Source organism: Octopus bimaculoides, chromosome 2 (assembly GCF_046866305.1).
Source record: "Octopus bimaculoides isolate indiv1 chromosome 2, ASM4686630v1, whole genome shotgun sequence".
Lineage (NCBI taxonomy): Eukaryota > Metazoa > Mollusca > Cephalopoda > Octopoda > Octopodidae > Octopus > Octopus bimaculoides.
In genome coordinates this window covers 69133746-69152362 of record NC_142929.1, presented here as the reverse complement: position 1 = coordinate 69152362, position 18617 = coordinate 69133746, and the positions used below count along the sequence as shown (strand labels likewise).

Sequence of the window (18617 nt, the reverse complement as noted above, 5' to 3'; positions counted from 1 at the left end):
GGACTATTTGGTGAGGATTGATTTGGGGCCACATAACAACAGCCAGTCATGGTCTTCCTCTAAGCCAATCAAATTACTTTATCCCCTTGTCATTGATCTTGATAAGGGAGCTGGAGTCTTTTTTTTTTTTTATTTTTTTTATTTCCATTTTCAGTTGAAGTTTCTGTGATTTCCAGTTAGTAACTGTTGAAGTAGATGACTTGCATCCAAAGCTTAGTGTATAATCATCTCACAGAAAGACCAAAATGTATTCAAATATGTTTATGTATATTGAAGTTAATTACTAGATTTTACAGTCCAGTTGCCTAGCTTTTAGGAATTAACCCCAATATTTATAATTTGTTTTACTGTCTGGGATTGTTGAGGACAGTTGTAAAAGTTAATTTGTTTTAAGAGCTATTCTCTTAAGTTTAACTGAAGAATAATTTGATCCTAAACAGAATATGTCATCTCTTGAGTTTTCATAACTGTTTCTACAAATATGTACTTTGTATTAAATATGTACATCTATCTTGATGTTTGTCATTTTAATATATGATATTGAAAGTCTGTATATTTTTTTTATCTTTACTCTCTTCGCTCATTGGACTACAGCTATGCTAGGGTATTGCCTTGAAGAGTTTAGAAACAAACTGTCAGTATTTAAGTCTGGCACTTATTTTATTTGTCTTTTTTGCTAAACTGCTAAGTTGCAAGGACATAAGCAAACCCACACAGGTTGTCAGGCGATGGTGGTGGGGCAAACACAAAGACACACATGTATGTATAGGTATGTATAAACTAACATATATACATATACACATGTGCATATGATAGGCTTCCATAGAATTTCCATCAACCAAATTCACTCACAAAGCACTGGTCAGCCTGGGGTTATAGTAGAAGACACTTGCCCAAGGTGCTGCATAGTGTGACTGAACTTGAAACCATGTGTTTGCAAAGCAGCTTCTTAACTACATAGCCATGCATGTAAAAATTGTGATACTTTATTCAATGGAGGAAGGACAACAGCCATGAGTTTTTCGCTGGGCCTCTGAACTGGTGGGAAAAGGTGGTTCGGAGTATGTGTGTGGTGGAGCTAGATCTCCATAATCTAAGATCAGAAAGCAATTTCGATTACTTGCAACAGAGTAGACTGTGTTAAATGCACCCCATGGTCAGGTGATGGTGTTTTAAGCTGAGCCATAGATAAAGCCTGCCACCCAAAATTATTTTCTTATATCACTAACTTCATTGCATTTAGCAATGCATTATGTTGCCTTTTTTCTATGGATCTTGATAAAACATAACAACAAAAACTGAAATGATTTAGGTAATGTTTGTAACATATGGGGATATTTTGATAACTTTTACATTAATATAGTCATGATGTGATGTCAACTTGGTTTAGTTACAAAATAACAAAAGTTTATAGTACAACGGTTAACTGTTCTAACAATAGAATTGTTTGTTTACCCTCTTAACTCAAAGAAAATAATTTTAGCACAATAAGAACATATAGTAAATAACTGAATAAATAAATACTTGGCATAACTTCAGTTTGGTTCAGATTTCTTTCTGTACAACTTTGAGTAATAACTACTGAATAAATGTCATTTTAAGGCTACAAAAGTAATTAACTTGAAATTATAATGTATTTGTTTATATACATGTATATGTAACGTGAATTAAAAATTTTACATATAAATTGAAAAAGTGTGTACAAAGAGAAATATTGAAATATAAAGAACAATATTAAAAAAAATTACTATTGTTCCTCTTTCTATTTATGTAGGATGCATATTTTCTCTTGTACATGTTTTGCTTATTTTGCATATTAAAAAAGGATGATGGATGTGGTTGTTTTGCAACTATATGGTTCCTAGTTCAATCCCATTGTGCAGTACCTAATGTAGCCCCCAGCCAGCCAATGCCTTGTGTCTGAATTTGGTAACTGGAAACTGTGCGGAAGCCTATTATATGTGTATGTATGTGTGTGTTTGTCAAGATCCTGCCTTGCTGCTTGCCAAGCAGTATTGGTTTGTTTGTGCCATTGTAATTTAGTGGTTTGGCAAAGCAACTTATAGAATAAGTACCAGACTTAACCTGTTACCATAAAAAAAAAAAGAGAATTTGCACAAAGACATAATTATCTTGATAGTTATGTCTTTGTGTTAAGATGTAAACTTGTGTGGCCTAGTGGTTAGGGTGCTGGATCATATGGTCATGAGTTTGATTCCTGGACTGGGCAGTGTATTGTCTCCCTGAGCAAGGCACTTCATTTCATGTTGCTTTAGTCTTAGAGATAGTCAGTAATATACAGTGTATCACTCATGAATATGTCCATTCCAGGACACAATCATGTGTGATGTCATGGGTAGATGAACAAGGATTAAATAGAGTGAGGTTGTACCTTGAGCTGTGTAATGTAATGCCTGTGTGTTTGGAACTGTGGAATAAGTCTGTTGTTGAACCCTCATTCCACTGGAAAAGTTTAGTTTTGTGTTGGGTCTCTTTGCAGATACCCCCTATAAATGTTTTAGTTCTGTGATGCTTCATTGTTTTTGAGGATTTCAGGTTTAATGTGTTACATTATGATCTGAGCTTTTTGGTACCAAAATATTGTTGCCATTGGCATCTTGGCACCATAGCCATCACTTGCATGCAAGTATAACTTGGTAGCATGAACTATACTTTTGCTAATTGTTTTAGATGTTTGTGTGGTCATAAGCAGACGTTGACATGTCTCATTAGTGTTTGTGTCACATAAAAAGTACCTGATATACTTTATAAAGTGGTTGGCATTAGGAAGAGCATCCAGCCATAGAAACCATACTAAAGCAGACCCTGGAGTTTAGCACAGTCCTCTAGGTTGCTAGTTCTCTTGTTGAATCAGCCAACCCATGCCAGTATGAAAACTGGGGTTAAATATTGATGATGTTCTAAGCATCCGTGCATTAAGAGTATAATTTTCCCTTACTTTCATACATGCATTTCTGTTCATTTCATGAGGAAAAAAAGCAACAGACAAACCCCAAAACAAGAAAACTGATATGCTTGTAATCAAGATGTCTGTCTATCTTCCTCTTCTGTTTCTCTCTCACTCCCTCGTTGTGTGGTGTGTGTGTGTAAAATTAAAAAGAATAAGAATAAGCTTATTGTATTTCAGTGTCATTCTTTCTGAAGTAAACCTTTATTTAGAGGCATAGATGCTGACTGTCTCAAACTATATCCATAGTTATTTGTTCATCCACTCAAGAATTAGACAGTTTTTGCATTAAGTGCTTCCATTATGAAAAGGAGATGTCACAAGCAGATCATTAAAGCAGATATTGTTATGAACACAGCTTTACAGGTTTGCCATAAGTTTCAGGTCATCTATAGGAAAATAATTCCATTGGTGAAGTCAAATGTATAAGACCACCATTTTGTATTTTCATATGGAGGTAAAGGTGACAATTTTATGCAAAACAAAGTAGTTCATTTGAATCAAGCTGAAAAATTGGCTTCAAATGTACTCTTTGGTTTAGTTATTAATAAATATATTTTTACTATCATTTCTACAAGAATGATTCTCATAACAGCTTGCCAAAATAGAAACAACTGAAAGCTTTCGAGATCTAAATGCTTAAAAACCAACTAAATGCAAATAAAATGTGCACTTCTGAAAAATTTTAATTTACCGTAGTTTCCTGGAAATTTATTGCTATATTTAGTCATGTAAATGTTTAAATTTGCAGAACCTTTCAACCAATAAATAATAAGTGAACATTTTTTATTCACCCCCCCCCCCCTAGCTATGAGAAACCTTTCCAATTTTTATCATATTGATGAAATAGCAAGCATACACATGTATGCTTACACAAGCATATGTAAGCAAGCATACACCACTTACTTGTATTTGCATTGTATTTCTCGCTCTATTCTTGTCCATCTCTGTATCTCCTTCACTATTTCTTTGTGAAATCAGAGAGCCCCTTCCATTCATTTTCTTATATCATTCTTAAAAAGAAACAATATATAGCACTTTTATCCTGCGCACCTACAATCTAAGTTGCTTATTTTGCTCTAGGCTGAAGCTGATTATTTATATACAATTGCTTCTTTCAAGCTTGAAAGAAATAACTTTCATTTATTTTGTAATCAAATGGTTTCTTTGTAATAATTTTCTTCACAGAAGCAGATTTTCTTTTCTTTTCTCTCTTATTCTATTTTTAAATGCTTATGATGATGATGATGATGATGATGATGACCACATTACTATTATTATTATAATTTAGCTTATTATTATTATTCCTTCCCTCTCTATTCTCTTATCTTAAATTACTTCTATTGGATATCAGATGCAGTATTTTCATTCAACTTCTCTTCTCCCACCTCCTTTATTTTACTGCTATCCTATCTGTATTATAATTGACGAGTTTCTGTAAATTTATTGTGTGTATTTGCGTCTTCAGTATAAACCTCCCCCCACATGCAGTTTATTTACTCTTTTCTTTCTGTCTTGTAGAGAAAACAGAGTTTGTCGTTATTGTCAACTGCATTTTTTATGTCCCTTGCTTTCTATTGAATGTGTCTTTTGTCCGCAGTAATCCCTACACATGCCAGATGCGTCAGTGGATAACTCCTGTTTACTGTTCTTACAGTATATCACTTTGTTACTTTTCCACTGTTAATTTATTCTAGTTTTGTCTTTTGCTTGTTTCATAAATATTTTTGGTGACTGTAATGGTTTTTGTGAAAATTAAGTCCTAATTGGCGATTGCTCAGGTTTGACTACTGAAACTGTATTCTTGAAATTCATCTTCTTTACTGCTGTAATTACTCAAGTCAAGCAGTTTTACTGCTATTTAGCCTACTTTTTCATAGACATTTTCCCCTTTGTTACAAAGACTTTGATTACTAAGAAGAAACTTAAAGGTTCTAAAACAATGCTTGGAAATAGCTTTTTACACAAAACTCTTGCTTCCCGCTGTCGAATAAGAAGAAACAGTCAGCAAGGTAATAATATATTTACTGTTGTTATAGGTTTGTTCATATTTTACATACTTTTATAGCTTTTTTCACTCTAAGTGATAGATGGATAACGCATCATCTACCTGAAATATATTGTACTTTATAAGTAGTATTCTCTTTATTACTGTACACCAGAAAAAGGATTCACCTTTTCGCAGTTTATTCTAAATTTAAAATATATGTTTTCTTCTCTTTTTCCTTGTTTTTAGATATAAGATGTACTTTAAAGGATAAGTAACTCAATATTTGTTGTATGTTTTATAGTGCAAATATAGTTGTTAATGCTCAAACATTTAAAAAAAAATTTCTAATTTTAAACTCTGGCTTTGTTGTTTCATAAATAGTTTTAGATGTTCCACATATTGATTGCAACAAACAAGGCAGATCAAACTTGTTTATAGTCATATGTAAATTTATGCCTAAAAATATTACATGTGAAAAAATAGTTACAATAATTTCTCGTCTGTAAAATAGATATTGTCTTATATACATGCATTTTATAATTAAAAAAAAAAAATTATATTTATTTTCCCCTCACCTTTAAATATCTTTAGCACTTTTTCTTGGTGAGGTGGGAGGGAGGCAAGAAGTAATAACATTTGATTTTTGATATAATTCTAATAGCATAATTTGTTAGGATTCTAGCTTGAGTGCATTGACATTAATTTATTTTCATTTTAACTGCATATTCTTAACATTATTTTCTTATTTTTTAAAATCTTTTTCTCACTCTATTTTATTTCTAAACACTATTACACTGTATTTCATTTTTATTCCAAATAAACATGTTAGGTTATCTCAAGGTATGATGTAGGGTTCATAATTAAAAAAAAAATATAGTCTAATCACAATTAAGCTTAACTTATTTAATTGAAAATATTCAAGTTTAATACAATACATTATTGAAATATTTTCATTAGATTCTTGCACTGCTATAACCTTGAAATAAGAATTCCCTAAAGAGTTTTCTTTAAGAAATGTTAAGTTCCACTTAAGCCTCACCTGATTATTCCTTGACTGAATTTTGTCATTGAAACGATATGATTAAAAAAAAAAAATCTTAGTTATATAAGAGTATTAGCTTGCAATCAGTTCTTTCTTTGATCCTGTAGAAACAAAAAGATCTTTGGATTTAATCTCATATTTTGAGCATTGGTTTTTTTTTTTTTTTTTCTGTTTTGGAAAAATCTTAGTAGTCATAGATGTTCCTTATGTTTTAAAATTTTCTCTTCTGTTTACATATAAACAAAATTCTATTTCTTTTTATCTAAAATCTTGAAATTATTTTCCAAGGGGGGGGGGGGGGGAATATCCCTAAATTTTTTTTTTTAAAGAATAGTGATCAAATTTGAAAAGTTTAAAAAAAAAAAAATCGATATTCATATTTTGGTTTTTAAAGTGTTATCATACTAGTGACTAATTTATAACAAACATAGGTATACTATCAGAATATTATTTAAATTTGATTTAATTAAAGTTAACTAGACTGAGATTAAAATTATTTTACAAAATAAATATGGAAATATCTGTTTGGTTTGTTTTTATTTTTTGAAAATATTTGAAGTTTAGTTCCTTATCTATGATTTGTCTCTTTCACACATTATTTTTCATAATAATTTAACTATTCTCAAAGTGGTTTTCATGAAGTTGAATTTCTTTGTTTCTTGCTTTCTATATAGTAGTAACAAAGGATATATTTTGTCTTAATGGTCAAACTGGAATTATCATTGCCTTGAATTATATATATGATTATTGATAAAAGTGCATGAGTGTGATGATAATATTAGCTTTAATGATTTCAGTAGGATTATTTTAGAATTATTATTAATTTAGCAGTTATTATTCCAAGATCATATGAAGTTCTTGTGCTTTTGTTTTTGTGCAGAATACATGCGTGCATGCAGTCACACACCTTTTTTGGTATATTTTTGTCAGCCTTTGCTTTTGATGCTTATTTTTTTTACGTTTCATATTGTAGTTTAAAGTTGGCAGTTTCATATTCTTTTTGATAAAAGATTTATTTGCAACCTTTGACTGGAACTAAAATTCACACTGATAGAAAAACAGTTTTAGATTTGTTATTCATATTGTTATAATTAGAAATGAATTGGAGATAAATATATTCTGAGAGGTAAATTGCAACTTTGTAGATATTTTTCATAACGATTTCATAATCATTAAAAATTGATATTCTTTTAATGTTGGCTTTTGGTTGAAGAGTTCTTCAATACTGTGCATTGTGACTACTGTCATTCCTGTCTTTTCATCTGTGAAGCTCAACACTCACATCTGACCTCACTAATATCTCGTGTGTCTTCATCGATCTTATGTCATAGACATTTTCCACTCTCAGATATTTTCCACTCTCAGCCACATCAACAGTGGTATGAATCATCATCATCATCACGTTCACCTGTCTGTGCTTACATGGGTTGGATGGTGTTTATTGAGGCAGATTTTCTACAGCTGGACTTTTCCTGATGCTAACCCTTACTTGTTTCCCAGCAAGATAATATTTTCCCCATGGTCAGACCTTTCTTTGTAGAATATTGGCAATGAATGACCTTCATTCATAACAATCACATGATATCAAGACAAGGAAATGCACACACACACACACACACACACACACACACACACACACACACACACACACACACACACACACACACACACAGTCTTCTTTCAGTTTCTGTTTACCAAATCCACTCAGGGCTTTGGTTAGTCTAGCACTTACCCAAGGTGCTATGTGGTGGGACTGAACATGAAACCATGTGGTTAGGAAGCAAACTTCTTTACTGTGCAGCTATGTTTATCCCTAAATCTGCCATATTATTTCTTTTTGGCTATTGGTTATTCCCTATCCTGGGAATTTAATATCAGCTTCTTCATTTTAGTCAATCTTAATTTCTTATTCTGATCTAATTTACTAAGATTGTTTGAATTGTGGTTTTCAAACACTGAAAGTCTTCCATATTTTGTAACTTAGGTCTTACAACTGTTACTTTTTCAGATTATTTCTTTCATCATTTTTAAGGATTGAATTTCTATAAATATTTTAAATGTTATTAGCTTGTTCAATTGTATTCCCCTGTACTGAAACTAGTTTTGTATTTTAATTAGAACTTAGCAATATATAGAAAGAGCTATGAAGTCTGTCTTAAATAGTTGATGAGAAATGAGAACTGGTGAAGGCCAAGGTTATAGTCTCCCTTTCTGATTAATAAAAACAAAAACACTGCACCCATTCATGAAATGCATATTACTGTAATGAAGCTAAGATACACTCTGATGCCCACACAGAATGCACTGACTCACACTAATTTTCAAAATGCTGTTTGTATTCACTGGATTTTGCAGATGGACATCAGTCACTGGATAGGCAGACACTCTGTTTTGCCTTACTGGTTGCAGTTGATATAAAATGCCTATAATTTTCATTTAGCATGGAAAGTTAAGCAAACAAACAAACAAAAAAGAACCACATTAATGAATAATTATATAATGAATGGATAGAGCCAAGATAATTTGTATGTTGAAGCTTATCGAGTTTAGATAAACATTTACCTTGGTGCAATTTTAAGTTACATTGAAAATATAAATATTGCCATCTTAAATGCATCTGAAACTCAGATGATATGGTGCATGTGTTAATAATATTCTTTATTTTATATCAATGAAACTGGGATGCGTTAATGTATGAAGACTTAAAGGTGACTTCCTGAATTTTTATTAACTTTATTTTTCATTTTATTTGTAATGGTAGATAAATTATGTTAATATATTATGTTAATATGATGTATGGTAAAAGTGAACCTCAATAAAATCCAGTGCTATGAATGTGTGTAAGTAGGAAGTTGTCCAACCCATTTCTGCATGGAGCATGAACGAAATGATGACTGATGTTGGTGGGCTCACAATATATATTCAATGAAACAAGCAATAGAAACAGAAAAATGTAGGTACTTAATAAATGATATCCACAAAATGAAGTTAATTGTTTATACAGATGGCTTGCTAGTAAGTAGAACATAATTTCTGTCATAAGAACAATACAGTTAGTGTTTAGTAGTGATTGTAGTGAAAATATAAAGATCTGTTATTTTGTTTGGTAACAAGATGGTTCCTCTTGAAACAGGCAGACTTTATGCAGTGTGTGAGAGCACTTACATGTAGATTTGCGGAGGCTGGAAAGGAATGGTCGGACAGATATGCAATGTAAATGAGTAATACTAACAGGTAACACCTGCTGGATAGAAAGTGCTATCAACTAAAGGTAGAGGGTTCTAACATGTTCAATCCCAGGCAAAGCACTAAGATAATTCACAAAAGATCAACTGAAGCAAAACATGTCACGAAACAATGAGAGCGGAATGAGAGTAGTGTGTCAGTGTGGATCGAATGTAGGGTTAGGGTCAAAATTCTGATAAAACAACAGAGTTCAACACAAGACACCTGAAGAAAGCTGGGGTGTACAACAGCTGAAACAGTGAAAGCAAGAAATGAGATGAAGATACTAGTCTGACAAATATAAACAGTATACATAATGGAAATTCCTCATTTCAGAAATATGGAATTGTATGTGATAATGGGTATGATCAGATTTGAGAATGTTGGACCTCACACATAAGATCACAGGATGAGGACTAGTAATATGGATAGGAAAAAAAATTAGAAAAATGATATAGAAACAAGGACAATATGAGGAAATCTGTAAATCAAAGATATTTTTTTTCTTAGCATAGAAACAGGAAAATGTTTCCCTGAATATTCATCATATGTTTTGGAATTATTGATTAGTACATTTGAACTTCTTTAATTTTTATCTGCATAAGAAATCAGTTTTGATCATTTTAGAAACTTGTCTTGAATCTTAAATGATTGGATTAATACCAAAACTCTCACTATAAGAGTTACAAGTTACTTTTGTTTCTATTCCTACTAACCACAGACCATTGGTATGTTTTCAAACAGTTATCTGGCAGAATCATTAGTGTCAGACAGTATGCCTTGCAGCATTTCTTCTGGCTCTTTGTTCTGAGTTCAAATCAACTTTACCTTTTTATCATTTCAAGATTAATAAAATGAAGTAGCAGTTTAGTAATGGAGTTAATATAATTAACTCAATTCCCTCAACTTGCTGGTCGTGTGCATTGAGTTAATATAATTAACTCAATTCCCTCAACTTGCTGGTCGTGTGCCTAATTAAAAACAATGTTTTACTACTATTACTTGCAATTATTATATACCAAATGGAGAAGCCTCTATGCAGTTGCTTACTCTATGTGAGTAAGCAACTGCATAGGAATATTATTAGGAATAGCAGCCAAATCTCCTTCAAAACCCACTATACTGTCTTAAAGAAAGGATACACTGTACTGCTTGGTCTCCCAATATTAAAAAAAGATGATCTGGTAACTGTAGGCATACATTTTGGTCATAGGGTTGCTCATTGGGGATGAGCTAGGATTAAACTACAGTTTTAACCTTGATCATACTTAATTGAAGGCCTGCACATTATTTACATTTGACAGATATTTGTCCTCATCTTGTCTGTTAACACAATGTTTTGGCCGATGTACCCTCCAGCCTTCATCAAGTGTCTTGGGGAAATTTCAAACCTAGGTTCTCATTCCTAAAGTATTTTACGATGTTATTGTCATTATATTATTATTCAGGTCACTGCTTGGGGTTAGTAGCCTGCGCTCTTAACCACGACGCCATATGCCCGTGGGTAATTATGGAGTGAATTTTAGGGCCTAAAAATCTAATATTTTCCTATCCTTCCTTAATATCAGTTCCCATATCATATCTGCACTCGGTCTGCTTAGGAGATTGTTGTTTCCTAGCATATGTGCTGCTTCTTTTAGCTTTCATATTTTCCAGTAGTGTTCTGTCTATTATTTTTACTTCATCCTACAGGGGGAGGTGGTCTCCATTTTTCCGTACATGATCAGTTCTGTGAAGTGAGTGGAATTCTTCACATACAATGTTAACTTTCCTGCTAATGGACTGATTATATCCACAAGGAAGTGGCTCAGTGGATGACATGCTGAATCTCTACAGCTCACTATAGGTCTTAGCAAGAAAGTTAACATCGCACGGGCATATGGCTTAGTAGTTAAGCGTGCGGGCTACTAACCCCAAGATTCCAAGTTCGATTCCAAGCAGTGACCTGAATAATAACAATAATAATAATAATAATAATAATAATAATAATAAAAGGTTTGAAATTTCCCCAAGACACCTGATGAAGGCTGGAGGGTATATCAGCTGAAACATGTTAACAACAAACAAGATGAGGACAAATATCTGTCAAATGTAAATAATGTACATAATTCCTCATCTCTCAAATATAGAACTGTGAAGTCCTGCATTTAGGTTTCCGCAACACAGCATAATAAACACTATTTCTTTTATTTGTATATAGGTGTTGTAAATTGTACCGTCTTCTTAGTAATTATGTTAAGAGAAACATAATCAACATTGGGATTTTAGTGAGAAAATTACTGGTTATTAAATGTGAAGAGCTTCACTTATTTGTGCTAATTTGTTCGGAAAGCAATTATGAAAGTTTATTATTAACGAAATTGTTAATATAGTTGCAATTATTATTTAATGTAATTACATATGTGAACTAATTAATAATTTCAAATTGAAAGCTTAAGATGCAGTTGGTTTTATAATTATTCTGATGAATTAATTAGTTTTATTACTAATCTCAAACAACAGAGAATTAGTTCACTGTTGAAATAATTGGATTTGTCATTGATGAAAAAATGTTATTGATAACAATATGCACCTGCACCTAATGCATATGACTGTGCATAATCATTGCACTGCCTTTGAGAAATAATTCATCTTAATACTTGTTTCCTCATGTAGTATGAGAAACAATGGTTTATGAAAGAAATAGCAAACTCATTTTGTAATGATATGCTATGTTTTAATTTAATTTTTAGCCTGCTTCCTTTTTTTTTTTTTTGAATTTTTTGTTTTAAGTTCACCAAATTTATTTATTTATTACTGTGAAAAATGACTTTGTTTTAATAATTTACTAATTTGTTACTTGGGATATAAATTTGTTTGAAAATCCAGATTACTTCAAATAAGTTAATGGGTTAACCCTTTTGATACAAACCTCTGGTTGTTTATATGTTGCAAACTTCCTGTTTTAAAGTAATTAAGTAAAAACCTTCCATCAAACCTTCATATTATGTTCTGAACACCAGATTAATAATGACAGTCATTTTACTAAATTTTTCATTTATAACAAAAAGGTCTAAAGCTATAAGATGAATTTCTTTGAAATCAAATCTAATTCATGTGAAAATATTCCTAAAACTGCTTTGACAGTTTCATAATTGTTTATCTTTATTATTGTTCCTTAGACTGATCTTTCTATCTTAACATTTGGTGTAAACATTTATGTGCTTAAGGTGCTGTTGCTTTCTGCCTCCAAATGTACAAGTCAATGTCTTATCAGGTGGTGGAAGGAGCTCTGTAGGTGTTTTGGCCCCTTCCATTACAGCACGAGCGTTGCCTGGGGCCACCTACCAATGTAGGTGACAAAGTTCCTGTAACAACATAAACTTCGTTGAGTCAGATGTTGTGATTCAGGGACAGGTGTTTCTATCATCCTCAGTACTCTTTCTTGCTGCAGCACTTACCCTCTCTCTCTAGCCAGATGTAATGACTTTCTCAATGGCTTCTGACAGTTTTCTGGCAACATAGCTAATTCAAGACTTCTGAGCATCAAATGCACCCTGGTTCCAATAAATCTTCTAAGACTTCTCTCTCCAGAAAGGCATCTTGTCCCACATTTATTGTTTTCATAGAGTTCAACCAACTCACTGTGTTTTCTGTCTTTCCTGAAGAAAGAATCTTCAACTGAGATAGTCTGTAGTTTATTTTCCTTGTTTTTTTTTTTTTCTTTTTTAATGGCTTTGTCAAGATGAAGGTTGTATAAAAGGTCATAAACATTTTACAGAGAAACATATTCCAGCTTGGAAACCAAAATTTCATATTGTAGATATTCCAAGAAGCAGTCATATTTATATTCTTTAAAAAATGCATGCAATTCCTTCTGGAGTTCATATTTGCGACATAGCACCTTACCTTTTGAAAGCCATCTGACATTTGTGTGTAAAAGTAAATGCATGTGCTGGGAATCCATCTCAACACATATTTGTTCAACTAAGCGACACTTCAATGGCCTACTTTTAATATAATTAACCATTTCAACAACTTGGTATAATACTTGCTTTAACTCAACAGGTATTGTTTTTGAAATTTGTACCTCCCTATGTAGAAAGCAATGAGTATGTATAACATTGAGATTTTGCTGTTGCATGAGTGATACAAAACCTTTAATAGAGCCCATCATAGATGGTGCCCCATTGGTACATATTCCAATACATGAATTCCAGGATAAATTCCATTTCTTGAGGTAGGCAGATAAAATGTCAAAAATATCTTGACCTCTTGTAGTGAGTGGCATTTCTTTACAACAAAAGAACTGATTTATGGTTTGGTTATCATCAATAAAGCAAATAAATGTAATTGTGCTTTGTTGCTAATACCAGTTGATTTGTCAACCTGTAGAGCAAATTCTGAGTTCTGAAATATGTTCTGTACATTTTCCTCTATATCAGCAGATAAATCCATAATTCTCCTCTGATTGTATTATTTGAGATCGGAATCTTGCTTATTTCTTGCTCGGCTTCATCATCTAATATGGTTTTAACCATCTTTCTACAAGCAGGTAAGATAATCAACTCGGCTAAAGTATGCAGTTTAGTTTGTAGTGCAATCATTTTCTCAATAGATGCAACCTGAGCCTTTTCAGAAGCATTCATCCTTTTTTCAAAATAGTTTCTTTGTTTAGATTGCTGTTCTAGCAGTCTTTGGAAATAATTCGGATCTTTACATTGAAGATGTGAGTGTTTAGTTGTAAAATGTCTTTTCAGCTTACTAGGCAACATTCCTTTGTTAGACGACTTTTCACCACAAACAACACACAATGGAAGAGGTTGATCCTCGTTGCCAGTCCAATGAAGCTCAAATTTTAAATAGTTATTGCAATATTTATGATTGGGTTGAGCTATTGCATTATCATCACTATGCTTTGTTGCTTTTGATGAACATTCACTTTCAGATTTGTAATCGTCATGGTTATGTTTCCTCTTATAAACTTTTCCAATTTATAGGTAATTTAGTCTGTTAATATGAATTGTATCATACAAAGAGCACAGATTACTAATAGTCAAACTGAGACAAGTGACCAGTGAGCTGCGAAAAGTGGCAGCGTGTCACATATCGTACTCTTTTGAGAAGTCTTTTAAAATTAATTGAAAAGCTGAAAATTCTTGCCCCTATATGAATGGAAACAATTGAAATACAGCCGCAGTATGTGAGGATGTATTAAAAGATTTAGTTCAACATTGTATATTTTAGTTCAATAGTTTATCTATCACACTTATTGAAATGAAAACTGCAGAGGCTATGGCCGAAATAAACTGAAAGATAGTCATGTACTGAATATGTCCATAAGACGTCAATTTTGAGGATAGATTGATGCTAATTAAGTTCTTATCCTTATGAAATTTCAGATTCAAAACTGAATAACACTCTCATACCATAATTAGCCTAAATGAATTGAATGACACAACCACCTCTCATTCTTAGTTTAGAACTTAGTATTTAGTTTTTTTGCCACTTAGACATTTATACATGAGCTTTCTAGTAAATTTTGGTTTGTATATTTCATATTTTGAAATGCAATCTTACTTTTCCAAGGCACATCTAATTATATCTTGTGACGCACCAGTGCGCTGCAGTGTATGATTTGGGAACCACTGGACTAGACTCTACTGTAGGTACACAAGAGCCACACACATAGTGGTGTTAAATTGCGTGTTGGGAAAACTGGATCTGTCTTGGATGGTAGACTTAATCCAACTGGTTAATACACAGTTATTATTGATCCACTTTTACTCATAACACCTGGTAAGAGATTACCTGTGGTAAAATTTAGGATCGAACCTGGAACCATGTAATTTCATAATGAATTTCTTAGACTCATGACCCTCTTTACCTATTAAGTAAATGCAGCAAATATAGACTGAGAGCAATAGGCTGAAAGGATACATTATGAGAGATAGACCATAAGGGGGTCATTGTTGACAAGGAAAGTAAGATGAATGGCATTCTTCTGATCGTGGTTTAGGGTGTCTACAATTGAGGAATAGATATAAAAGAAGTATTCTATAATGAGGTGTGTCAGGATATTGTAACTCATACATAGTTGATCAAGACTGACATATTTGTAAGCTAAGACTGAGAGATAAACTTAGTTTTCTCTTTAGCAAAGTGAAAGTCTAGAATCCGAGATCTCAAGATTTTGAAACTTGTAGCAGTTAATGTCTTTTCCATAAAAATTAAGAGCTGTTGATTAATTTTTTGGAATATATAACATGTGCTATATATTTGTTGACAAGTTTTAGGAAACTGAAAATAAGTGGTTTAGATGAAATCAGCCTTGATTGATCAGACTTATAGTATGTGGTTAGTCATTGAAATTATTTGGTACACATCTGTAGACCAAATAGTTCCAGCTATTCCATATCTCTGTCTGGTCAAGTTTGGTACTCAACTGCTAGATATTTCTGTGACTTGGCTGTATTGTCTGTCAGTCATTTTAATTCTGATCATTTTTTTCTTGTGGCATATTATCACTATGACTAGGTCGTTCAGTATATTCATGTATTTTTCAGTGAAAAGTTTGAGGGAGATTTAGCTCTTATTTCCATTAAGTCAAATGCCTACATAGAGGTTTCCTCATTAGCTTCTTTAAAACATATAATTGTTTCTTGAAGCATGTATAACTATTAACACATTAACAGTATAACTAACATAAAAATGCTGGAGTAGCATTGTGGCTTTCCTCTTGTAGTATTTCTCTGTGTTTTTATTACCAGCTTTCACTCTTCATCTATATTATTCAGTCCTTCCTTCTAAGCATTCCTTATCTTCTATTCCCTCCACCCTTAGTTTATAGTTTTTGAACACACAGAAACATAATTTTTTATTTATTATGAAGTGTGTGTGTGTGTAATATATATATTCCTCATCATTATTTTTATATACATTGAAGGATATAAATATTTGTATTCATACATATAAAAATAATGTATGAACCATTTTCATATGCATAAATATATTCATCAGTAGGTTCATATTCTTCCATTCATCATCATCATTGTTTAATGGCCGTTTTCCATACTGGCATGGGTTGGACAGTTTGACTGAGGTCTGGAGAGCCAGCGGCTGCACCAGGCTCAAATCTGATCTGGCAATGTTTCTACAGCTGGATGCCCTTCCTAATGCCAACCAAGAGTGTAGTGGGTGCTTTTTCCATGCCACTGGCACAACAGCCAGTCAGGTGGGCCTGGCAACGATCACATTCAGATGGTGCTTTTTATGTGCCACTGGCACAAGAGCCAGTGAGGAAGTACTGTCATTGGTCATGATTGGTTGGTGCTTTTTATGTGCCACTGGCATGGGAGCCAGTCAGGTGGACCTGGCATCGACCACATTCAATTGAAGGATGGAAATATATTTTTACATATAAAAGTGATTTATTTTGAAATATTTTTATATATTTGAATATAAATATATCTTTCAGTTGAAACATAAAGCCTAATATTTGGTAAGCACATCCACTGTGCATCAAGGAAATAGTCTTGTATCTCATTTCTATACCAAAAGAAATAATCTTGTATCTTGTCTCTTGTCTATACATAAACAGACGACAGTTTAACCCTTCAGGACTGTTACTAATTTAAGCTTCTCTTGGTGACCCACATGTATAAGTCTGACAATACTGCAGCCCAAAGATTAGGCCTCCTCTTAAAGGCCAGGAAAAAAAAAATACAGTGCTTAATAAGAGCTATTTTGGAGCCCTGCTTACATGTTTAGTTTGGTGTTTTTGGTACATGCACAAACAATCTAGACCAGTGCTCTGCAATCCTTTTTCACTTACAGTACACTTATATTCTTTTCAAAATTTGGTGGCACACATGAACTAAAAATATAAGTAAAAGTATAGGGAAAAAAATTACATTCAGGTGACACTGTGGCACACCAATGTGCTGTAGCATACTGGTTGCAGAGCACTGCTCTAGACCACATTCAGAAGATCATCTGACTGATTGGCAAAAATTCACTAATTTCCTAGTATATTTCAACAACTAACTTTCTTCTCAGTGTGACTTTTACTGGTCTCTGTTTTCTTGAATTAACCATCTGCATACTCTATCTAATCAGCTCCACCTGATTTCCTATCGGGGTTTGATTATGGTTTTTAGAACTGTGATGTGTTGAGGGACCTTAAGCACCCATGAGTAGGGAACAGAATTGAATGCCTTCTAGTTACCTAACCAGAATGTGACCAAGTTTCTCTTCTGATGTGGCATCACTGATGTCACAGTTTTGTTGATTAGTTGTTGCTTAACATATCCTCACACATGGTTCTTCTCAATTGTTTGTTCAGCTATGATTATATTGTTACAATCACCACAGTGACCCTAGAGGTATAGATTCCAGTGAGTTGCATACATTTTATACATTAAATTTTGGTTTGTAGTTGGCCAATAATTTTTCTATCATGTGAGTGGTTTGTTTCTTGTATCAGTTTTGCTTCTGCAAATGCCAACCAATTTGGTGTATTTATATCCCTTTTAAGAACTTAGTGGTAAAGTTTAAGATACTCTTGACAGAAGGCCAGGGTTTTATTTTTGCTACTGCTGCTACCACTCTACCATAATCTAACAATGAAGTATCTTTCTGGTGCTTTATTATCCTGAAATGTTTCTATTACAATCTCAAAGATGTCAGTACTTATATTGTATGCTTTTGGTGTAAGGGCAATATTTTTCAGATTTTTCTAGTCATTCTGCACTCTTGTTAAACTTATTACTTCTCAATCCTGATTTTCTCCAGCATGGACTGTATCTTCCTGAAAAGGAGCCCTTGTCAATTACCCCCTCATATCCCTGTTAACTGCTGATTGGATTTTGAAAGTTTCTTTTCTGTTTTTTTTTTTGATGGTTGAAACTACAGCAGATAATGTTATAAATAATACACAGTGGAGGGTAAGACAAAGCATTTTCACAGCCTTTTGTAAATGATTTTAGCTTTCTTTGGAAAAATTGAACATGCAAGAGCCTAAAATTTTATCTGAAATCCATGTTTGACATCTAAATTGGCCTATCTTGTAGACTTGAGTAGATGTTTTGATATTCTGGCACCTATTTGAAGACCCTGATTTCAGTAAATAAAGGGAGAAATTGAATTGTCAAATATACCTGGATTTTACACTTTTGAAGCATGTTAAGTTGTTCAATAGTTTAACCCAAAAGCATACACGTCTTTGCAATAAGTGTATAATCTATTTTTTGTAATGTAACATAAACAGGTCTAATTAGGATGGCAGAAAATGACAAACTCTGATCATTGCATCAATCTTAGTGAGAGAAATTCAAATGTATTTCTTTAGTAATCTTAGTAGGAAAATGTTGCAATGGTTGTATAGTAACTTTTACAAAAAAGAATACTGAAAT

General features: G+C 32.8%; 1 protein-coding gene across 50 annotated transcripts in view; it reads left to right on the top strand.

Annotated features, from left to right (window-relative positions):
* Window positions 1-18617, top strand: part of LOC106879514 (ralBP1-associated Eps domain-containing protein 1) — a 137892-nt gene that overhangs the window by 45076 nt on the left and 74199 nt on the right. For 6 of the 50 annotated variants that reach the window (XM_089346945.1, XM_089346950.1, XM_089346937.1 and 3 more), the window contains exon 1: window positions 4414-4980. The exons of the other annotated variants lie outside the window; for them this stretch is intronic. The gene's annotated coding sequence lies outside the window, so the exon portion shown is untranslated. Of the gene's footprint in view, window positions 1-4413; window positions 4981-18617 lie in introns of those variants that run through there. 50 annotated transcript variants of the gene reach the window in all.